General features: G+C 40.9%; 1 protein-coding gene across 11 annotated transcripts in view; it reads left to right on the top strand.

Annotated features, from left to right (window-relative positions):
• The window catches only part of PIK3CB (phosphatidylinositol-4,5-bisphosphate 3-kinase catalytic subunit beta), an 89,092-nt gene that overhangs the window by 22,078 nt on the left and 42,356 nt on the right, over positions 1-24,658 (top strand). For 5 of the 11 annotated variants that reach the window (XM_085587525.1, XM_085587526.1, XM_085587524.1 and 2 more), the window contains one exon: positions 17,661-17,778. The exons of 3 other annotated variants lie outside the window; for them this stretch is intronic. The gene's annotated coding sequence lies outside the window, so the exon portion shown is untranslated. Of the gene's footprint in view, positions 1-33; positions 11,212-11,993; positions 17,779-24,658 lie in introns of those variants that run through there. 3 more of the 11 variants (XM_085587528.1, XM_085587530.1, XM_085587533.1) reach the window with 3 other exon arrangements.

The raw sequence follows: 24,658 nt of genomic DNA on the forward strand, positions 1-24,658 counted from the left end.
CGGCCCGGCCCGCCGTCCCGCTCCGGCCCGGGTCACCTCTCCTGCTGCCGGGCCGGCGGCGCTCGGGAGGGGCCGGACGGTCCCTGGGTGCCTGCTCCCCACGAGCGTTCGCCGGACAAGCTTTGCGCTCTGCCTAGGCGGTTTTCCTATTTTATTTTTTCCCGAGCCGAGAACTGTCTGTGATTGCTCTGTGAATTTTAAGTGGCGTTTCTATTACTCGATACTCCCGATTGTTTTCAGCTGGGTTTCTGAGCGTTGTTTTCCTTGGGAACCGCAGGAATTTGTATGGCGAAGCAGTATTTGGAAAATGTGTTTGCAGTCAGCTGCTCGCGCTGTGCAGGGCGGCGCACGGAGCGGTGACTTTGGCACTGCTGTCGTCGTGTGCTCTCCAAACAGACAGCCACAGACGAGGAGCTGCTTCTCTGTAAGGGGGGAATAAATCTTCATTACTCCCAAAGAGTTCCTGAAAGAGAAACGGAAACCTCTCATGCCAGACTCGCTGGTTTGTCTAGCTGCAACATATGTGTGCTTAGACTCATGCTGGACACTGTCCAAACTTCGGAAAGCTGAGTTTTTTCTTGGGGTGTACAGAGTTTTTTATTTGTTTTGGGTTGGTTTTGGTGTATGTTTTTTTCCCTGAACTTTATGCACTTACAGTCTTTTCTTTTCTTGTCACTGCATACACCGAAGTTTCGTTCATTTGGAACTGACAAGTGTAGCCATAACTGCAAATATTAGGTACGAAGTCTGTGCTGCCGTTGTTTTGTTGATGTTGAACTGCTTTCAGGCTTAGGAAGTTCCTAAAGCTGGAAGCCTCAACAGTGTATAATTTATGTTTTCAGGACCATAATTCAGGGTTTGAAGTGAGAGGAATGTATGAAGAATGTCAAAGAAATTTGATTGGCCTGTGTTTTGCAGTATGAGCTAGGGACTCCCACAGCTGTATGCCTTCAAAGATTAATTAAAAGGTGGAATAAAACTTTAGATCATGCTTGCTTTTAGGAAAATTGCATATAAAGGAATATTGAACATCCATGTGCTTGGCAGAGGGTTGTGAAGTCTAAGGAATGCATTAAGGCTGGGAATTAATCAGCTCATCTGGAAAGTTTGATCTGGAAGCTTCCCTTCAGACTGATGGTGATTTCCAGGTTTTGGGAGTTTCTTGCCAGCAAGCAGTGCTTTTCAGGAGAGTGGGGATTCAGGAATGGATTACTGTACAAAAATTCTTTAGTAACTGGTTTACTGGCCTTTTAAGAAATAATATCAGGGATATTGGTCACATCAAGAATGTTTTGATCTGTATTGCCTTGGAAACATGCTTTAGTGGGGGTTTTAACATTGATTAAATGTTTGGGGCATTTGGTTTTTGGTGTTTTTTTTTTTTTTTTTTTTTTTTTAATAAAAAAGACCTCATCTATACATGGTCTTAAAATAGTTTTGTTGTTTGTCTATTTAAGTATCTATTTTTCATGAGTAAAAATCACTTCCGTTCAGCCAGGTTTCACTTCCTTGGAATGTCTGATGTCATGAGTTCACTGGTTCTCCAATTGTGTATGGACTTTTGGCAGAACTCCAAATTCTAGTGTAGGAAAGCCTTCTTAAAAAAAAAGAAATTCTTTGACTCTTGTGAGGTAGTGAAGAGAGAACATGTCCTGTTCCACTACTCCTTTCTCTTTAAAGTTTGCATATGTCTCTCATATGCTCTATTTTGCAAATAATTTCAACCCAAAATCCAGTAAAAACCTGATTTGTTAGAACGCTGTATATAAGGGGAGGGTGCAGAGGAAGGAAAGTTGTTATTTAGAAGTTGTGTGGAAATGCAGGCTGATGTTTTGGCTGTTTACTGCTGTTGTGTTTCAGTGACCAGGGCACACAGTTCAAGTAGTTTAAGTGCTTTTTCACAGATCTAAAGATACACATGGAAGTGTTGCCCTTGGTTCTCTAAAGGTTGCCATCAGTTAACTTACCTGAAAATAAATGCAGGGCTTGTTGGGCTGCAGAATGTGATGCTGTATTTACTTATTGGTTTAGCTGGACTTTCCGACTTGCCACTCTTGGGAGCGTTTCCCAGCTGGCAGTTTCTGTGGAAGCAGTCCAGGACAGAAACATCTTAAATAAGCATAATTCACACGAGTGCATAGAAAAGCTTGCTTGTTTGTTTTGGTGGGGTTTTTTGTTTGTTTGTTTTTAGTGAATGTGTGTTTTCCTCAAAGCAATACTCTTGGGCTGACACACATGGTGTTACACACTGCCTCTCAAATCGTTTGCCTCTAAGTATGAGGACCTCGAATCGTGGAGGCCAGAAGTTCATACTGATTGCTTCAAATACTAATGCCTGAGTGCATGAAACAATTGGTTTTGTGGCAGTGTTGTTAGTGTCACTCGGGCGCGAAAGTTTCAATCTGCTTTGTTTTGATAATTAAATCAGATCTGGGGGCAAAGATCATCTTGTGTTAGAAATTTAACTTTTTTTTTTTGTAATTTATTTTAGTAGTAGCTAGTAAGAAAAAAGTTTTGGTTTGGGTTAAGGTGTGTACTTACAATCCAGGATGAACAGCAGGTAACCTTTGAAATAATCACAATTCAGGGAACCTTCAAGGTGAAGGGTAGGTGGATGTGGATAATGCCTGGTACTTTGTTGGCAACATCGACCAATCTGTGTTAGTCTATCAAATTTACATGCGTAAATCTTTTTATCCCAGCCTTTGGTGGAAGGAAATTCAGGAATGCGGTTTCATTTACATACATTTGGAGCTGCCGAGGAGGCCCTCATGTGCAAATGCCCGTGGATCTGTAGGTACCAACATAATTGAATTTACATACTGGCTTCAGAAGATTAAAGAAACAAAGAGTGACACCGAGGTGTCAAAACCAACTTCCTTTGAGAAGTGGGATTGGGCAGTTCTGCTTCCCCACTGATCATTTGTGTGTGTGCATTGTTACTGGTTTGATTTTGGCTTCTTTTCTGCAGCCGAAGGTTAATCCCAGCTGCTGCAGGGCAGAGGCTTTCAGGAGCTGGTTGTACACAGACTGAGCTCCGGCTGTCCTCCTACCTTTGCTACTGCCCTGCTTTGGCTTTTGGCCAAACCCTTTTCTGTTCATTCGAAAGGAAGAAAGGCAGTTGTAGCAGTTTCTTACCTTGGGTGCTCCTGATTTAAAATGATGAATTAGCAGAACTCGGGGGTAATTTTGTGTCCTTGGAGCTACATCTAGGTATAAGAAGTATGTTTAGGATTTACTTTTAAAAGAGCATAAGAATTAGGAGTACTGTAACTTCCTCCTGACACAAAATACACAAATTGCTACTCACAGCTTACTGTTGGTTTTTTTCAAGCTCTTTAAACGTCAATTTTTCATACATAGCATTGCATTAAATTTTTGCTATGAAATTGAATTGTAAAGGGTGCTTTTCTCTTTCTAAGATATCTCGCTTTTGTTTGCAAAAGTAGTTACTGTTTTTTTAAAATATCTTTGTGAATTCATCAAATATCTTAAAGGAACTTGATCAGAGATATTGAGGTCTAGTTTTATGCTTCAGTAGCTCAACTTAATATGCTGCTGTAAAAGCTGAACAGTTGTACTTCCCCTATTAGGCTGATAAATAATCTTTAATACTTCACTACTGGCAATTCTTGTTCCTGTTTTCCAGAAATTGTGATGATTTGGAGTAAAGGCTGTGTTGGGGGTTTAATTTTTGTGCTGGTGTATGATGTTATGTTTTGTCTTTGCATTAATTTAGTTGTAGGGGGAGGAACAGTGACAGCACTGTTATTTCTAATTTCTTTTTATGAGACAGAAGTAATCAGTGTGTTCTCATTGCTGTCTTTTTGGAGTTCACTTTTAGGGGCTACTAAAGGTTTAGGTTGATTTTAAATTTCTTTTCACAGTGCTCTTCTGGGACTTTTCCCCGCCATATTTGTTGTATGCAAAGCAGAAAGCAGAGGCATTACTTTGGAACTAATGGGCAGTTTTAAGTGTACTCCATTAGAGCTTGCACTGCTTGCTCTCCCTTTAGGTCATTCCTGTCCTCTCCTTGCCCCCAGGCACCATATATCCACTGGCTTTAAAAAAATAAAAAAAAAAACCTCTGTGAGAGAATTCAGAGGTGAACTGGAGAATGTAAGTTTGGAGTTGGCCTCAGGTGGCAGAACGTGGGCAGGAGCTCGTGTGGCTGGCAGAGGTAGATAAAGAGTTCTGTGGAAGTCATGTGGGTCCCTGTGGGGAAAGTTGGCTGTTAATAAGAATTTGTAAAAATATTGCCATGCCTTTACTTGTATTGTACAGTGTTGCTATGAGGTGTTTGCTAACTTTTGGTGTTTCTGGAAGTCCTTTGTGAGCACAGAAGGTATCAGGGCAATGAAATAATTAAAAAATAAGCATAAGAATAGCCAGTTGTTTATGGAAGCTGTCATGTGGACTGTACCATTAACTGACACTTTGAGAAGCTCAGTCCTGTTGTCAGGTGGTTTTGTGGCAGATTTAATGTGGAAGACCTGCTAGTGTGCAGCTACAGAGTATCAGAAGCAGTTTAAAAATCAGAGTAGGTAGGTGATTTGGAAATCATTGTACAAAATCTCTAGAAAATAGAATAACTGGTAACATCTTTTAGTCCTCAAGGTTCTTATGGGAGCTAATTCTTGAGCAGTACCTTTTTTATCTTTGATAAATATGGTGCTTGAGAGATTAATTTTAATATTGTTGCATCATTTTATTTTCTAACAAGCAAAGGTAACATTTTGAAACATGCTGTTATTTTCACTTAACAATTTGATGCATATGAGTATAGAATGTTCACAACAGAAGCATATGAAGCCTGTGTGATTTAAAAAACTGATTACATTTGTGTCACTACAAGTAACAGCCAAAAAACCCTGCTTTTGAGTCCTGCAGAGGGATGGCTTTCAGTCAGTGGTGTGGGCATTGCTGTTTAGTCCTCCAGAAGACTGCAGGTTGGTCTGTAGTTGGTGTGTACAAACCATTGGTACAGACACAGCTACAGGGGAGAACCAGGTAAACAAAGGCCAGTGTTGCCAGCCGAAACTCAAAAAACCAAGTACAAAGTTGACCTGGTAGAAAGAAGCACATAAAATGTTATTTGAAAATTGCACAGGGCACTGAATGCCCTCCCTGCTTGGCTTCATGTCTCAGATTCCTTTTCTGGTTTTGAAGAATACTTTGGTCCTTTTGCCTGTACTCTTTTCCACTTCATCTAGCTTTCAGTATTCCCAGCCTTTTTACTTTTTTGTTTTTCCTTGTACAGTTTGGCACTAAGTTTACTACTTTTGGTTAGTCCTTCTCCCCAGATCCTCCATTTTTCCCCTCCCAACACTCTAATAATTTGAGTGTGTTAACCATACGTGACAATGTTATTTATTCTCTGCTGGTGTTGAGTTATTTTTTGCATTTGGGGTTTTTTGTAGTTTGGTTTTGGTTTGTTTTGTTTTTTTTTTCAGTTCCCTTTTTGACTTAAATAGGTGTTGCTGAGGAAGGTGAGGCCCTTGAGATTTTCACACCACACGCACATTGTGTATTGGAGTTTGAAAGTCACGTAGGCTTGCATTTTTGTATTTCTGACCTTCAGTGCTGAGCATCCTACTTCGTTTCTGATACAGGGAAAAAATTTCTGAATTTACTATTTGCTTATCTGTATGCCCTGCTAAGGATGCAGTTGAAGACATAAGATATTTAAGGAGGATTGTCCAAGTTCTAACCAGGAATCCTCTAATCAAGGAAGAGTTAGTGCTTGTGTGAAGACAGCAGTGACAGAGAGACAGTGCAGGTGTGTGCTGTCCATATGGGCACGGCAGTGGCAGCCTCAGAATGGGAGCAGGCACAGTAGAGTGCTGGTCCTGGTACTAATTCATGGAGATGGACAAGACTGAATCCACAAAAACAGTTCAAATCTAGTGGGAAATAAAATTTGAAATGTAAAATCCTAAAATGATTTGGGTGAGAAGGTTAAAGATTACCCAGTTGCCATGGGCAGGGACACCTTGCAGTGTCCCAGGGTGCTCCAAGCCCCGTCCAGCCTGGCCTGGGACACTTCCAGGGATGGGGCTGCCACAAGTTTCTTTGCAATTTTACACTCGGGTAGTTTAACAACAACCTGAAAGGAGGTTACAACCAGGTGAAGATCAGCCTTTTCCCAAGCATGAGAAAAAACTGCCTCAGCTACACCAGGGAAGGTTTAGATTGGATATTAGGAAACATTTCTTAACCAAAAGTGTTATTGTAGCATTGAAGCTGCCAGGGAAGTGGTGCACTCGCCTTCCCTGGATGTGTTTAAAAGATGTGCAGGTGTGGCACTCGGTATGGTTTAGTGCTGGGCTTGGTAGCACTGGGTTAAAGGTTAAACTTACTGTTAAGGGTCTTTTCCAACCTAAACGATTCTGTGATTTTATTCTGTCTTTTGCCAGTGAAATTGAGGAATAGTGGCTTGAGCCACAAGAGCAGGAGGTGAAGAACACTTGCGTACTTCTGCTGAAGTTTATTTGCTTGTAGTAATGACTGAGGGGTGTGTGTGTGCAGAAGAGCTGTCTTGTTTCTCTTTTCATGGGAGGAATCTGTGGGGAATGCCGACTGGAAAGTGAGTAGTAGTTTCTGAAGCCTCTGGAGTGAAGAAAAACACCATTAGTCTGGCAGATTGTCAGCAGCAAATGGTACATTAATTTTGGCACAAAACTTGCTAGCAAAAATAGAGCTTTCCTTTCTGTTGTTAATAATAAAAATGAGGAGGGACTGATTCTCTGCTCGGTAGCTAATATTGTTCTGTGTTTTAGTATCCATGTAAGACAGATACATTGCGTTTGACAAAAGTACTTTTATATTTTATTAAAAATAATAAAAAAACACTTTATAATATACCAGTTATTTGCATCTGATTGCATATCTAACTTTAAATAATTTTATAATGCTATAAGCTTTTATAAGCTATGTGCAAACAACTGCAAAATTTCCCATGTGTTTAAAAGTAGACATATCACTCTTTAGATGTGTAGAATACTGACAGTCATCATGCTAGGCCAGTTTTACTTCCCCAGCACTTTGGAGGTTCTTTTTTACATGTGCTACTAGTGATAGTAATGTAGGCAGATAATATTTTTTTAATAGAAATGTTTATTTACACTTGAAGTAGGTGACCTCTAGCTATGTTGATAATTTTAGTAAGCTCAGAATAATGACCTAACTTTATTTTTATCTGAGTAATAATAACAGCAGCAACATTTTTGTTTACTGAATTGTTCCTTTTACTGTTAGGATACCATTTTTTTATACTCAGTGTCATTCTGCACAAATTAGAGTCCAGCTAACATGAATACATAACAATTGTTTATTTGCATTCTGCAGTCTGTTCTGATAACTGGGAGCTCCTGTTCCTCTGGGCGCTGTAAATAAATCTGATGTGTGAAGAGTTGCAGTGAGAGGGAAGAGCAGAAAAGTTCTGCATAAAAAGGAAAAACTGTTTAGTAGAGTTCTTCAATAAAAGCAAGTTCGGCAAGAATGTGAGGATGTAACTCAAAAAGTTGGAAGGAATGTTAAGAGCACAATTAAGTATTTTGCTCACAATTTCTTGTAATGAGTAGTCATGGAGATCTGCAGCAGCTGAATGCATATATTGGGTGCTGTCCTAATTTCTGTCACTGCAAATATGCTGCATTGCAACTCACTTTAGAGTAAACCTGCTGGGCACCACAAATGACAAAAGTCCTTATCTGTTTCTACATTTTGAATAAAGAAATTCTTTCTGTGTATTATTTCCCATACTCCATTTAGTTTAACTGAAAAGCTTCAGCATTAATTTACTTGGATGAGAAATACTGTGAGTGAAGCACTGGCTGGGGATTTGTAATAATTAGATTCTATTTCCAAGTGTGTCACAGGCTCTGTGTGAGTTCAGAGACATTGGGTTATCCTGGTGTGTTTTTATATGTGCATTGAGGGTGAGCCTGTTTCCTTTCTTTGGTGTCCTTGCATGGTAAACTTGAATTAATGTCCTTGAACAAACATAATGGATGTGATGCTTAGGGATGGGCCTGGCAATGCTGGGAGAACAGTTGGACTCGATCACCTTAGAGGCCTTTGCCAACCTTAATGATTCTATGTTTCTCTGCTGCATTTAGGATAAATGCAAACACTTAATTGAAAAATACTTTGTAGCAGCTCTGGTAGTTGAAATCGATGACAAATAAGTTTTATGTGCTTTATATTAGGATGGGGAAAAGATAAATGTATTTTTAAGTGTCCCCATTAAAACAAGATCCATTTAAGTGAGCACATGTGATTGTTCCAGCTGATGCACAGGCTTGCTTTGGTGACTGTCAGTGAAAAAGTTTTTGTCAAAAAAAATCTCCTTTATTGTGTTTAAAAAAATAAAGGAGAAATTATTCTTAAAAAGTAAGTAGAGGCAGATTGTAGTGTAGCAGCTGAACTATTTTTTAAGGATCATAAGATTAAAAAGTTAGAGTCTTTAGTGTATTCTTGTCATGGGAGTAGAAATTTGAATGATTAACCCCTTTCTATTTATAGCTGTTTTCTCTGATTTATTTCAGTTCCAGTTAACTTCTAGGTAAATTTCATGAGAAGGCAGAGCAGTTTTTGCCTTAGTCTATCTCTGCAGCTCATCATTTTAGTGTCCTCAAATTATTTTTTTAATGTGACTTTCACAAACCACAGCTGAATTTTCAGATTTATTTGTGGTTTAATAACTTGTCAGCTTTTATGATGTTCAACTACAGGATTTATAGAGGCCTTCGGTATTTGGTGGCCCCTTTTTTCTTCCCATCACTACTTGCCAGTTTTTAAATCCTGGTATATCACTGCTTAGGGGTAAATTCCTGGGGTTATTGCCTCAGAAGAATGAGAGGTGCAGGCTCTGTGTGCTGTGCTGATAAAGCTTGAAAGAACCAGACAATATATACCAATTTCTATGAAAGTTTTCCACTCTCTTGGTGCCCTAAGTTGCTTCTTCCTCGTTAATTTAACTGGGACTTGTTGACCAGGAAAGTAGCACGCTACTCTTCAGGTGGTTTTTAGCTCTATTTGTGCAATAATAAATGATTTCTACCTATGTAATCACAATTTTCTTGAAGAAGAGGCAGTGGCTAGACCCCTTTTACAAGAAGGGTTCTTCAGAAATGGCAGCATTCCTGAAGCCTTTGGCTCAAGCATGTACATTTTGGTGATTAGCAGACCCAGTTAAGCTAAAGAAAGATTTGTTGGGGTGTGGTGGCAAATGAAATGGTTTGCTGTTAAACTGTCTGTTGTTCTGTGATGTACTGTTTTCTTGCAATGTACCAGTGAGAAGTAAAATAGGATTTTAGAGGGACTTTGTTTTCTTTCTCACTTATCTTGGGAGAGATTTTGAAAGGAGTGTAGGGAAATATTTTTTGAGCTTTTCTGCTGTCAAGTATGGTGTTGAGAAATTTCTGTCTTGGTCAAGATATAGTTTGTGTGAAAACTGAAAAGCCTTTGCTTTCAGTTGCAAGAATCACTTTTTTGGTGTCTGATTTTGTAATTTTGTTAATAATTGCTTTCTTAAATACAGATGCTGCTGCTGTGACAGCTCTTGTGTGTGCCCAGGTTTACATCCCCTGTGTCCTACTGCTCCTGCAGTTTGGAGGTGAAGCAGCAGGCTTGGGTGCAGAATGCAGTGAAGGTGCCAAATGGAAATCTCCAGTGATCAGCTCTGGGAGAAGAAGCCCCTGCTCATTGATCAGGGAGAGGGTGGGTTTTGGATGCCTGTTGCCAGACAGTGCTGTAAATACTGGTGTCATGTTGAGCGACAGCAGGAGGATAAATACATGGAGCATAATGTACCTGCTGCCTCTGCTCCATCCTTGCACGCCGTGCATCTGACGATCCCAGAGGAAGTGGCGTTTCTTGGGACAGGTCACAGCTCAGGCTCTGCTCCCGCTCAGAACTTGGAAGGGAATTCCTCTCTGGAATGCTCCTGGCACCACAAAATGCTTCTGCTTCTCTCAGAACAACCTGTGGAACAGGTAGCTGGTGAATGCACTGAAACCTTTTGTTAATGAGGGATGCCAGAAAATGCCATGTAGTCTAAATTACTGAGCTGAGCACTGCAGCTGAGGAGGGTAGAAGGGTTTGGGTTGGTTTGTTCTTCCATCAAGTTTTCTGTCATTTTAAGTGTTACGTCTAAAGGAGGTGTAAAAAATGTGAATACTATTCAAATCTGACTTTTAGATCCAAATTCAGGTTTAAACTGTTGGTTTGAGGACAGGAGGATTGTCTTTTGTGTTTGGTTTTTGTTTTGGTGGTGTGTTTTTGGTTTTGCTGGGTTTAGGGTGTTGTTTGGTTGGTTGGTTCTTGTTCCTGAAACCAAGCACTCCCTTGCTTCTAGCCTGGGAGTAGTTCAGATTTGGAGTTCTTACATTATGTAGTATTATAAATTGTCATGCTGAAATTATGCTTCATATTTTAAATATTTTTTCTAAGAGGCCTACCTGAAAGTGGAGGGAGTGGGGAGCAAGAGCAGATTAAAATGCACACTTTTATTATCTGAAAGAGCTTAATAGATTTGCTTTTGAGTGTTGGCTATAGCTGGAGGTAAACTGCATTTATTAGATGCTTGTATTTTTCCTTCTTCAGCACAGGGACTATTTTTAGTGATTACTTCTAGTTTCAGGTAGTATCTACTGTATGCATGTTGTTAGTGATGGAATGCTGTTTTTATGTGGTAATGTTTGGAATCAAAGAGCAAGTTGGATTGCAGCAGCATGTCTGTAAAATGCACTTGGGTATTTCTGTATTGGTTCATAGTCCCTTGTAATCCACACTTGGGGGTTTATTTTAATCATAAAGAACAAAGCCTTTCAAGTGATACCTGAAGCAGGGTGGGCAGCACCTTCACAAAATGGCTCATAATAATTAATAACTGACAAATTGTTCATTCTTGCTTTTGAATTCTGTGCTCTCATCTATATAAATTCAAATATGAGGACAACAATAATTTGGGAACTAAATAGAAATAAATTTGCATAGTTTCACCATATTAGGGATTTCACAGAATGTAACTGGGAAGTGAAACATGGGGACATGAAAGTAGTGAAGAAAATAGACTACACAGATCACAAGAAACAGAAATCACAAGTAGTGCTACTGATTACATTTCAAGTAACTCAGTAATCGTGGTGGGATCGTCACAGAAACAGGATGAGGACTCGCTGCTTTATTTCTCTGTTTAAAGTGCAGGTAAATATTTATTCATGTAGTGACTTTTGGGTAGAACCAGTTGGTGTTTTTCAGTGTTGTTATGTCTATGATGCAGTGAGTAGAAAATGCATCAGCAATAAGGGCCGTGTTTCAGGTGTTCCTGAATTTGGAGGAAATGCTTCATCAGTCCTTATGTACCTTGGCCTTTGAGAGTTTAAGACGTTCAGAGAGAAATCATGAAATAGGTCATCATAAACTTTAGAATGGCTGAAAATATCTCATTAAACAAAAATAAGATTTCTTTATTGAATATGATGGTGCAGGGGTAATTTTGTTCTACAGCAAGTCCTTGTGTTCTGCCCAGTATTTAACTCTAGATTCAGGAGCAGCTTAAAAACAAAAGTATGGGATGTGATTGTGTTGTGATAGAAGACCAAAGAAACAGGAACAGGAATTGCTGTGCTGGTGGCAGTTAATGCCCCTACTCTTGCCCCCAGACTTCTGTCCTTAAATACTGCTTTAGATGAAATGGAAATCCATGCAGAATCGAATAATTTATTATTGCTTGCAGCCTGTTTTAGGATGTGGAAAGCTGAATTTGGGTGGCAGGGCTGCTGAGGATTTGTAGGGACAGCAGACAGGCTCGTGTGGGGGGTTCATGGACTCCTGGAGAGATCTCTGTAGGTGTCACAAGGATGTGCAGGATGCTGGGTTTGTCTGCACCTGTCTGAACTGCTGCTCAGTGGTTAGGCTGGCTCAGCTCAAGCCTTTGGGCCTCACACTTCAGGTGTAGGTGAGGATTTCTTGCACATGCACTGTAGGTGAGGATTTCTGGGAAGAGGAGCAGTGCTCTGTGACCACGGCTTCCAGTTCTTCACTGCTGTCAGCCACATGGAGTGAAGCAGAGGAAGCAGAGCTAGAGAAGCTGTGGCACTGGCATGGAGGTGAAGGTGACCTGTGGGCCCTGGGAGGAGTTACATCTTCACATGGATGAGTCTGTTCAGTGTGTGCCAGCTCTGGAGCTGCTGAGCCAGCTGGGTCATCGCTTGTGCCCCGTGCTGCATCGGAACTGGAAATGAGCTGGAAAGAGTTGCTCACTTGACTTCGTGTTTGTGGAGCAGCATAAAGCAGATCTAAGCACTTGTTTGTGAGTCATCTGAAATAACAAAAACACTGCTGTTTTCACAGAACCGTCACACCAGCCTTGAACTTTGTGCTCTTTGAACGGTAGAGCAGCAGGCAGAGTACGCCCTCCAGCCCAGAGCCTCTGCTCGGAGGAGGTTTCTTACTCTGCCCCTGTCCCTGGGAGCGGTCAGCACTGGCAGCCAGCCCTCGGGTGCTCAGGGCATCGCAGGCTCTCCCTCAGCAGAGACTTTGCCTGTCTCCTTCTCAGCACACTGCCCTCAGGCCAGGGAACGTCTGGCTGCCCGGCAGTGTGACAGGAAAATTTGCAGTCTAGGAGCCTCTTTTTGTTAAGCTTCCCTAGCAGTGACGCGTTCCCCTTCTGCTTTGCCCAGAGGCATTTCTTTTGAAGGTGACGGGGCAGGAAAAAACCAATTGAAATGTTCTGGGAAAATAAAAATGAATTATTTTTATTTAGTTTTCTGTTTGTTGAGCCTAAATAGTGCAGGTGATTCCTTCCCATCTGAACTATCTGTTCCTTGCTGCTTTAATGGAAAGTCCTTCATTTTCCAATGACAGTAAGTGCCGACAGTCTTTTGCTCTAAAGTTTGACTTTATTGTAAGGAAAAAAGATTATTTGCCTTCCAACCCAAATCAAATTGAGGTCTGAGACACAATTAGTAGGAGGGTTACTGGGTTACTCAACCTTGAGCACCATCAAGCAGAATACATCACTGTGAAGGAGCGACACAACCTCCTGCCCTCCCAGATAAATTCAAATGTCTGTAACTGACACCGTGTTAAAGAATCACTTTGTTCAAAATAAAGACTCACGGAAAGCTTGCGAGGTGGTTTTGTGTTGTCTTTCTATACTGAAAGGGAACTCAGCAACCTGAGTAACCGAGTAAAAACATGATTAATTGTGAGGTGTATTAATCTGTGCTTGTGTGAGTATAAATTAGTTTTAACCAAGCCTGTTGGGCACTGAAGGGGATTTCACAGAGGTGAGGCAGAGCTCTGGGAAGAGAGAGCAAGGCTTCCTCAGACTGTGAGTCACTGTGGTGGGAGACAGGGCTCCTGTCTTCAGTCACCCACTGCGTAAATGTAGTTATGGTATCGAGTTCTTCATGAAGACATAACTGAATTTAGCTTCAAATCATGTTTTTATCTGTTATCTGTTTCAGTTAAAGAATAATACTGGAAAATGCTAAGCAGTCTCTGCCCATCTTCAGGAATAAGAAAAGATGTAAACTGACTTACAGTTCTAACATAGATGTCTTTTTTGAACTCATTTGGTGTTCTGCTATTTTTGTCTCTGCCTTGTTTTTCCTTTTCTGTGTCTGTTCTTGTGCAATGGGAACTTGTTGCTTTATGCCTCTTCAGTTTTGGTTGAAAGTTTTTGTACAAGATAGGTGGGTTTCACATTTCAGAGAAGTCTGAGGCTTCTAAAAGGATGTTACTGGTTTCTGACCAAGCACCAGCACCTGGGAAAGTAGAACACAAAGAAGAATGCTGTCTTGCGTGTAACAATGTGCTGTCCGTTTTCAGGATGGTATTTTGTCTCTTGATGGTACTGCAGAAATAAATGCCACCTTTTAAAGGTCAGAACTGGTCTTTGCTGCTGGAGAGACTCTGGGCACTGCATTGTTGGGACAGTGCTTGTGCTGTAGAGCTCTGCTGTTTGGGTCAGCTGGCACACAACACTGGAACAGACACGAAATACTCCTTTCACATCTAGGATTTAACCTGCATTTTCAGCTGGGCACTCAGCTGTGCAGTGTGTACAAGCTGGAATTTCCTGTCATTTAGGCAGATGTGCACTGCTGTGAGCTTCTCTTTTGCTCACTGTTTTAGTTCCTGGACTTGAGTTGTGATGGCTTAATTACTGGCAGTGAATGCTCTTGAAGAATTTTATGTCTGTTATTGTTGGAACTTAAGACTGAGTTGCTTTGTATGTTTCAGTAGTTTTTAAAGTTGAAGGTAGTCAGTGTATTTACTGATCTTTCATACTTTTTTTTTTTGTCTCAAACTTGGTGAAATGGTGAGTTTCTTCATTATTACAGCAGCTAATTCAGTTTGGTATTCACTCATCCAATCTTCAGCATTACTGGGAGCATGAAATGCTCAAGGCAGCTTTGACATGACCAAAGCTGTGAACCAAAAACTCTAAAATGCCCCAGCTGTGTATCACTGTCCTAAACATGTGCTAGTGCTCTCCTGATGTCTGCCTCAGTGCTTTCTTCCAGAGTAAGAGGTTTAATGACCAGGAAGATACCCAAGAAACTGCTGTGTTATGTCATTCAGCCCACTCAGAGTTCCTTATCCTGAAGTAAACCTGGAGCATCCTCTCCAGCAAATGGATTTTTTATGTATTCTGGAAGAATTGATGGAGCAGCAGCCTGTCTGATGGGCCTAGAAATTGTTACAGAGAAGTCAAGAGGGCCACACAATTAGCCCAGTAAATTTCTTAAACTGCTTATGAATGATTTTTTTTTTTCTCTTCTAGGTTTTCTTTTCTCTGTCTTTGTGAGTGGCCTATTCCCTTGGCTTGTAATTGTTTATCTTGAACATTATGCCCCAGGAATTTTAGGCAAAAGTTTCTTATAGCTTTTCCCTCTTTTTTTCCTTGTGATATAATTTTTTTTTGGTAATACATTAATAAGTGTTTCTTTGGACATAGGGAGTGTAGGTGGAGAACTCTAAAGTTTTACTGTATTGTTGCAGGCATTCTGATTGCCACAACACAGTTTTGTTTTCTGAATTGCCTCATAAAATTGTTAATGTTTCAGAGAAAACAAGTTACGATTTACATAGAAGCAGTATCTATGTAATGAGGGTGTGATTAAAGGATTCATAAAAATTATTTTGTCAAATGCAATTTCTCATGCAGAAGTTGCAAGCTGGAACAGAAAAGGATTTCTGTTGGGTCCCTGGTGGGTGCTGTCAGAAGAAGTCATATGGATGTGGGTGGTGTGGTTTTGGCCGAGTTCACACCCAGCAGACCCAGAGGAGAGGCTGTCTGTGATGTCCAGCTGCCAGTTCTGTTTTTCCCATGTTCCCCAGAGGTGCAATGGGGAAAAGATGTCCTCAGAGAGTCCAGTTTGTGAGGCAGTTCCTCCAAGTCCTTCTGTCTTTATGCAATTCCCAAAGATGGTGCTGGCATGTTTCTTCTGTAGCTGGAGTCCTCAGCAGCTGTTGACAGTCAGTAAAAGGCCAGCAGAGTTTGTACCCTGTCTGTTTGGTGTAACCAGCCTTTGGAAAATTCTCCATTTGAGCTGTGAAGTTGGAAAGTGCCCTGGCTGCCCATGGTGTGATCTGCAGCCCATCCATGCCACCTCTCTTAACCCTTGCTCTGCTGCTCTGAAAAACGGGAAAGGTTGGTTGGTGAGAAAAACAAGGCTGCACACCCTCATCCACTTATGAAGGGTTTGTTTCTCATGCTTGGATGTAGCAATGAGTGCTTTGTTTGTGTACTTCGAAAATGGTTTAAGGTCTCGAGGGCTGGCTGATCCTCCACAGTTGGTTGTAGAGGACCAGCTTGTTGTCAGTGTGATGTGAGATGCAGAGATCCAAAGTGCTGTGAGGAAAGAAGGGAAACAGGACAGGGAGCTGAGGGGAAGCAAGACTGGACAGGAGCTGTGACTGGAGCTATTCACAATGCAGTGGTTTGTTTAAGCTGTACCATTTATAGACCCTGGGTAATTTCTGGGCACCCACCATCGGATTGGTCATCATGTATCTAGTTAGCTATTGACCTCTACAAGTTTGGAATATCCAACTTTTAGTCAAAGAATATCCTGCTCCTGCCATAGGGTTATGGTTCAGTCACACTGTGCCCCTTGTTTGAGGGGCCAGAGGTCATGCAGGATTTCTGCCTTGGGTGGAAGTTCTGTTGTCATGCCTGTTAGCTATAGCAGGATGCATTTCACACCCCCTCCTAAGATCCTGCCTGCTGGCCAGTAGCCTTTGATGAGGACTTTTCTGATTCCACAAGAGCAAATATTGACATGGCTGTAAAACATGAATTCCAGGCTGGAAGTTCAGCCTTGGTTCTGTGATATTCACACTGATGCTTTGTACTTGCAATCATATGATACTGTCTTCATTTTTCTCTAGTCTTTTTTCTTTTTCTTGTGTGTGTTCCCTGCTGTAGGCGCCTAGATATTAATTAGGAGAACTTTTTGGACTAGATCATGCCTCTATAAATAAATAAATAAATAACTCAAAGTGTGTGGATTGGCTTCTTGCACACCAGGTGAAGACCCATTTTGTGACAACACCTTTATACACCAAAAGGTTGTGCATGGAGCAGTAACTTAACTTTTTTTAGACTTAAGTACGTGGGGCAGTAAGTATTTATCCCTCAAAACCACTGAAGAGTCTCAGTTGTTTCAGAGGGTTCCACATGCCAGTTCCCAGAGGAATTCTGCTCTGTGAGGCAGTGACAGCCCTCCCTCCCTTCTGGTCACTGTACTGTGTTGAGCTCTCACGAGCACAATGGGACCTGCCTGGTGTGTTTTAGAAAAATAATTGTAACTACACTGCACTTCCCATAAACATGTCTTGTGCTTTGTGGCTTGGCCTACAAACCTGGCGATAGCATCGGTGCAAACTGACAGCACTGCTGGTGCTCAAGGGGGATTGAAGTCCTTTTTGTTCACTTCTCTTTACTGCGAGCTTGATTTGCAGTGTAGAGCTTAGGAGGATGATGCCTTGCCTCTGTGGAGATGTTTTGCCCTGTACATCTGCAGGGTGTTGGTTGGTCAGAGACCTTCTGAACCTTTCACACATTGAACTGTGAATAGGAATCACTTGTGTCATCAACTCAGCTTCTCCATAGTAGGACTATAGATATTACACTCTTAAAAAAACCAAAACTACCAAAATCCCCCCCAAACAACAAAAAACCTCCACTAAAATCAGCTTACAGCCCAGAGGAAAAATAGAAAATGTGCTTAAGATAATGAAGGCAACTCTGTCTCCCTTTTTTTGACTTTAACTGCAATGGACATCTGCTGTCTGACCCAAATTGAATATACAGAAATTTGAAAATATTTTTAGCAGCTAAGAATGCTTTTGACTAATTCATGATTATAAGACTTATTAGAATAAATTGCATATTCAAATTATTACTTCCTTTTTTGTTTCTGGTAGCAGGGTGTTTGTGGATTTGGCATTCCTATAATTGTTAGATTAATCACATTGTGCAATGGGAATGTGGTACTGTAGTATTTGAAGGCAGTAAAAAATAGCGTGATATTTTTGGGTATTTCTGCACAGAAAGTTGGTTCAGCTTTTAAACCAAATACATATTGCTGATTTTCTCATTTGGTTAATTACATTATATTGTGGTTTGCTTTTTTTAGATCACATTGAGGTCATCTCGTGGAATCTTCTGAAAAAAATCAAGAGTAATAGGAAGAAAATGTTTAATAAAAGTATCTTTACTACACAGTCAAACTGAAATAGGAGAGGTTCATTGGAGTAAGTATTACAGGGCTGGGGTTTTCTGGGGTTGTTTTCTGTTGTCTTTTGCTTGTAAAGTCAGTATGGTTATGGTTATTAGGCTTTTATTGTACTTAATTTTGTTAGAGTTATGTTAAAAATATAAATGGGCGACTCTGGACTCATTTCAGTTGGTCAGCTGGTAATGGACTCATAGATTCTCACTGAACCATCTTCCCTCTTGGGAATAGTTGTATCTTGTGAAATTAAGATGGGTGTCAGGTTTTTCTCTTGGCTGCTGTGTATGCTGGCTATGGCTTTGAGCAGGGGGTTCTCTGGTAGAGATGTGATTACATATAAGCCCCTATTTGCTGTAAAAAGTTAAAGCACTGCTTGTATTTTCCAGGGAATTTGAAAATACACTTGTTTTTTTGGTCTGTAACTCTCTAGTCATGGCTCTTATTGACTATCTTTAATTTTTTGTCACTATTATTTGTCCTGTTTTGTAGTTCCATCATTCATCAAATTTGCCTAGGCTTTCAGCTTGTGAATATCAGAGACATCTTTGCTTCACTGTTTGTAGTTTACTTCCAGCTTTTTTGAATTCTGGGCTGACACGTGTGTCTCATTTCTGATAAAAGGAGCTTCTCTACCTATTGCAGCAACTGTGGATTGCACTTTTTGCTACTAGATAAATAAACATTTATGTCTTGATATAGTGTAATTATTAATTTCTGTATACTTCATGTGCTTGAGATGAGAAATGCAATCATTTTTCTGCTTCTTTGCATCAGATTGTCAGATGTTTAAACATATTCTCCTTAGAAACTGGGGAAAAGCTGCCTATGTCTGATGCATTTTACACATGCTATGTGGTTGTGTGAATGTAATTCTGCAGGAGTCACTGGAAATAGTCCTAAATGCCTGCTTGGAAATGAAAAAGATCTAGCCATTAGAACTGAGAAGGTTGAGAAGTCTTTACAAGAAGTATATTTCAGCATATTGCTTTATTACCAAGAGGAAATGACTCCTCTTAGCTTCTTTAAATACGGATGTGTAGAGGGTGTCATAATTTGTGTAGAAAAACGTCTGTGGAACTTAATCAGACAAGAAAAGCATTTCATACTTGGTGTTTTTAACAAAGTGTTTTTAACTTGCAGAATAACATGTTTGGATTGATTATTTTCTACCTTACAGAAAAAAATTCTATAAAATTTTCAATTCAATGTGGATTTAAAGAAGTTGATGTGCGTTAGTTCCCTTTCTCTTAAGCACTTGAAAGAAATACTACATTTTTTAGTCAGCACATTTAAATTTTCATCAGTTCCTGATCTAGACCAAATGTCAAGTGACTGGTAAATACTCATATGCAGCATTCTTGTGGCACCTTATTCTGAATTTTGACCCCTGTAGTTTTCAGGAGCTGTGTTATGTGGAGTTATTTGTCTTTTCCTGCCTTATTAAATAACACAGTGGAAATACAGGCACCTGTTCACAAGGTCCCAGTGCAAACAAACAAACCAACCTATTTGCTGCCTGCACACTTAGTTTGACAAGTTAATTCTTGACTCTGGTAATCAAGTTACTAAAACACATAAACAATAAAGTTGCAGCTGAGCTCCCCAAACAAATAAAATGAAGAATGCCAACTGGACAGTTTAGTCATTTTAAATCATTGTTTTTAGGCTTATGCCAGACACAAAACTTGCTCAGTGTTTGGTTAACTTGTGTTTCTTCCCTCCTCCCCCAGCTTTTTTTTAAATGACTCAGAAAATTTCATTGTTACAACTTAAAATTAATTCAGATTTTTCTTTTTTTGGAGAAATATTTTGCAACCATTTGTTTTTAGTTGGAGTTTGTGTGCTTGTGTGCGTTTGGATCATCACAAGGTATTTTGCAATTGGAATTTTTAAATTCCAATTAGCATTAAAATAAAGTCTGGGCAGCATCTCCCTTCAAGTTAAAAAGCCAGGTGGAGTTCTTGTGGTCTTAGAAGCAGATGCTGACTCTCACAGCTGGGGAAAAGTATCCCCAGGAGCAGTCAGGCCCTGCTGAAAGGATGCTGAAGGCTCCAAAGGTAGCTGCATTTCTGGGACACTGTGGAGCCTCCATCCATGGAGACTTGCAAAATTATGTGTGCAGACTCTGAAGCAACTAGCTTTAAGTTCAGTGTTGGAGCTGAGCTTGGAACCAGCTGACTTCCAGAGGTGCCTTTCAGGCTAAATAGTCTGTAATTCCTACATAATCTTAAATATTTTTTGGTCCTTGTGATGAATGGCCAGAGCTACTTTTGGATTTATTACCTTTATCTTCATGACAAAAGGGGTTTTTAGGATTGTGTTTTTCTATCAAATGGCATTGTATTTCAACTTGTCTTTATAAATAAGTTTAATGAAAAATATATATTAAATATATCTAAATATTTGCATTAGAATTGAATTATTGAATTTCCTTCAGTGTTTGTTTAGTCCTTGACCAGTCCTGTCCATGCAGCAAATGGCTGTGAGCAGCCACCTCTGAATCTGTGATGGGGGTGTTGAAACTGGTATTGGAAGAAAAATAACTGCAAAAATCCAGATTGTGTAAGAAACAGACCCCATCAAGAAGAATGCCTGGCCAGACGAAGCCTGTAAAATGTATATTTTTTCCCATTAAAGGGCATCTTTCTACTTTGTAGGATCCATGGCATCTCTGTATGAGACTTAAGCACAAGCTGCTTGTGTGTTTTGGTCTGTGTGCCCTCCTTGTAGGTGAAAATTTCACTCCTCCTTGCTATTCGTCTGGTTTTAATTATCTCACTGGCTCACCTCCCTCTGTAGATAATGGAGTCTGTCTGCTGCAGAATAATCCCCTTTCCTAGAGGTTTTGATCAAAATACCAGAAATAATTAAAAGGTGAATCTTTTAGTCTTTGTGGGAAGAGGTATCCACTTATAGGAAAACCTCAGTTTCTGTTTTTAACTTTTCTTATAGTAGAATGTTATCTAGATATAATATCTTAATAGTCAGCTGCTGGTGAGATTTGATGGTTTAGGTCTATTTGTACTATTCCAAAGGAGAGGAAATATTAACTGTTTATATATATTTGAATGTCTTATAAGTGGAATATTTCCTCTGTGTTTACAGAGAAATAAAAAAAGTATTTTGAGTGTTAGAACAGGCAAGGAAAACCCAGAGAGCAGAACTAATTCGGGTTGATTATTTCCTGGCTTTGTTGTCAGACTGTTAAGAAGTCAGATACATTTCTTGTTGAGCAATGGGGGAAGAGGGCCCCTGCAGTTCACTTAACAACAAAATTTTATTTACAGTTTACTTAGTACAATAAAGTAATAAAAGCAGATTATTAATGCATATTTTCAGATTCATGACAGACACACATAGTCGTTCTAATAATAGCTTGGGCTGTTAGAAAGCCAGGCCCTTAGGCTGTAGTTCTGCCTACATTTCTTGAAATGATCTTAAGAGCTGTCAAGTGGCCAGGCAGCCCCGAGGCTGCGAGCTGTCACTGTGCCACTCCTCTTGCACTCTCACTGTGCTGGCACAAGCACTGGTGCAGCTTTATAAAAACACCTATAAAATGCCTGGGCTCAAATGACATCTTTATTCTGGTTCAGCTCCTCCTCCTCCTTTCCCATTCAGTCTCACTGTTCAGTCCTTCTTCCCTTGTGCCCCCTCCAATCACCTGTTTTGTTAAGCTTAGCTTTGTGTGTTTGTTTAAAATATCCAAGTGAGTGTGCCATCATTTCAATGTTTAGTCTATTCTTGGGACTGAAAATTCCATGCAGGCCTCCTGATCTGATGCCATTTGGGGTTTGCCTTCTTTTTTATTTTTATTTTTTTTTCCCCCATGATTTTTTTATGCGATCTTTCCATGACTGCTCCTAAAAGGCCTTCAAATAAAGGTCTGCTCTTATGTTACCTCCTTACTGAAATGATAGCATGTTTCATTTCCAGGCTGGGGAAAAAGGCAACTCCCTCTAGTTCAAGAAGTACCTACAGTGCTGTGCAGGGTCAAAGAGGCTGAGAACTCACCAGGTCTCATCTGTTCCCAAATTTTCAGTCTTGCCTTTCTGCACTGAACAGGATTGCCCCCTCATGTCAGGGCCCACTCTGCCCACTGCTATTGAAAATTTTCCAAAATATCTAAGTGAGTTGTTTAGAAATGCTTCTAAAGGTGATTCTACCAGATGTTTTCTCACAGCCCAGTTAATATAGAATACTGAATAACTGGGCTGGGCTTTTTTCCTTTCAGCTTTCTCCTTTTTTTCTCCTTGACTCTGTTGGTGAAGGTGTCAAATGTTATTCATATGACAGTGCTTTTCTGATCTGTTTTCTTCCAGTCCTTTGTACTCCTTCCTTCTCAGCCATGCAGAACTGCATTCCAGCCAGCCGAAAGGGAATGTTTTCCCCTAGTGTCCCCAGCCTAAGTGTGATCCAGTGATTGGATGCTTCTAAAGACAATTTCACACAGCAATATTGAAATGTGAACAGAGTTTTCCTTCTTCCTGCAACTCACTCTACTTACACAATTCAAAATGATGGCCTGAAACTATTTCTATTTTAATGTGTGTATGCCATGATTTCAAGGTAGAGCAGAGGATGGCTGTGAGAAGCTGCTGTTACTGGTCAGTATTGCAGAATTATGTGCTGCCTGTGCATTGTCAGAAGTCTGTCAGAAGCCTGGGACTTAAGTTTTATTCCCTTGTTCAGTTCATCTTCAGATGGAGCAGCAGATGTGTGTGTTTGCCTGAGTGTAAAGTAACAGGAAATAAAGTTTTCCTTCTATCACTGTTCAAGCCAAGTCTAGAAGTGGTTCTGAGTCTGGAATACCATTTTAGTAGTGTTGTTCTCTACATGTAGACTTGTTTTCCAGGAAGAAAAATTCTGAAGATAGTCTCATTCACAGCTACTTTCTAAACTATACTTCCATTGAATTGTAGAATAACTTTTGTAAAAAGGGATGACTAGAGGTAATCTAACCTAAGCATCTGTTCAAATGAAGTTACTTAAATTAAATTTTAATTTGTAACCAGTTAACATGTCTGTATTTTTTTCATATCTCCGAGTCCTGTGTAAGTTAATTGCAAATTTAGGTGCTCAGCATTTCTTGAAAACTGAGCTACTTTTATTTAGAGGCATTAATATTTGAGTAGCAACTGCATTCATTGTGGGTTTAAAACCCTGACTTCAGTTTTTAAAACTTGGTGCATAATGCTCTGGGTACACTAGAGGAACAAAGCTACAGGAGATGAACAGGAAAAATAGTCAGGGATATGGGATTAAAAAACCCCAATGAAATTATCTTTGTTTGTGGAAAACCAGCTGTATTTCATGAGGAGAATGAGAAAATCTAGATTTGATGGCTGAGAGACCACTCTTGGTACCAGTGTGAGGGAGGGAGGCCTTTGAAAAAGGCCTTTCATGTTTTCTGTACATAGATATTTTTAGAAAACTAAATGATGACATTTTTATTCTGATTTCTGGAGGAACCCTGACTAAATGGACATTTAATTTTCCATTCCATAAGGCCAACTTATGTGGCAATTGAACTAAACTGCTGGGAAATATTTATAGTACCACACGATGTTTAACTTTCTAGTCTACTTTGTAGATGTCTTGAATTCTTAAAATCTTTGCTATTGTAGGTAGATACCCATGACTTTCGTGGAGTGGAAAGATCTCTGCTTTGCTGATTTAGGCATTTGTATTTATCATCAAGTTGATTGTATTTTATTTTTTGACTTGGAAGCAATTTGGATGGAAATTCACCTGTGCAGTGGTAGAAGGCCAGAACTTCAAGTGGGTTCACTCTTTAGGGCTAAACAGAATTCCCACGGCAGGGTCGGCAGTGGCACACGGAGCACACTGGAGTTAGCAGTGTTCCGCTTTTAAAGGAGTCATTATTGCTCCTGTGTGAGCAGAAAACAGCTCTTAGCGGCTCGCTCGATATTGGAATAGGCGGTGCGTGCTCCTGTCACACCGAACCTTTAAACAAAGCTGTACTCGGTTCGCTCTGCAGCTCCCCGAAAGGACGCTGCACTCGGCGGGGCTCGGTCTCTTTCTGCAGCTGACAGGAGGAGAGGACACAGCCTTGAGCTGCGCCAAGGGAAATTTGGGTTGGCTGTTAGGGAAAAGATTTTTACTGAGAGGGTGATAAAGTTCTGGAATGGCTGCCCGGGGAGGTGGTGGAGTCACCATCCCTGGGTGTGTTTAAAGCAGCCTGGATGTGGCACTGGGTGCCAGGGTTGAGTTGGGGTGTTGGGGCTGGGTTGGATTTGATGATCTTGAGGGTCTCTTCCAGCCGTGTGACTGCGGGATTGGCGTTCCCGCGGTGTCACCCTGTGCCTGCTCTGGGGTTCTCACCGTGCCCTGCTCCGAGCGCGGCCTGAGGGAAACGGGGAACAGGGGAACGAACAGGGAAACAGGGAAACAAACAGGGAAACAGGCCGCTCCGGGCCCGTGGAAAACGGGAGGGGTTCGCATGTTCGTTCCCGGTGTTTTCCATTGCGAGCCTCGGCGGGATGGGAGGAGACGGCAGGAAGGGGAGAAGCTGAACAGCGCTGCCCTGGCTGCGGGCTGCCCTAGGCTGGGTGCGTGAAACGGCGGCGGGGAGGGGAGGGAATGGGAGTGATGAGGGGAGGGATGGAGCAGGGGTGATGAGGGGAGGGAAGGGACAGGGGTGATGAGGGGAGGGAAGGGACAGGGGTGATGAGGGGAGGGGTGGAACATGGATGATGAGGGGAGGGATAGAACATAGATGATGAAAGGAGGGAATGGGAGTGTTGAGGGGAGTGGAACAGGAACAGTGACATGAAACAGGAGCGATGAGGTGGAACAGGACTGATGAGGAGAGAGGGTCGAGCTGGTGCCCAGTGTGCCCTGTGACAGCCTGTGGCAGTCCTGGGCAACTCTCGGACACT

This window comes from Lonchura striata, chromosome 9 (assembly GCF_050655825.1).
Source record: "Lonchura striata isolate lonStrDom1 chromosome 9, ASM5065582v1, whole genome shotgun sequence".
In the NCBI taxonomy this organism is placed as follows: Eukaryota; Metazoa; Chordata; class Aves; order Passeriformes; family Estrildidae; genus Lonchura; species Lonchura striata.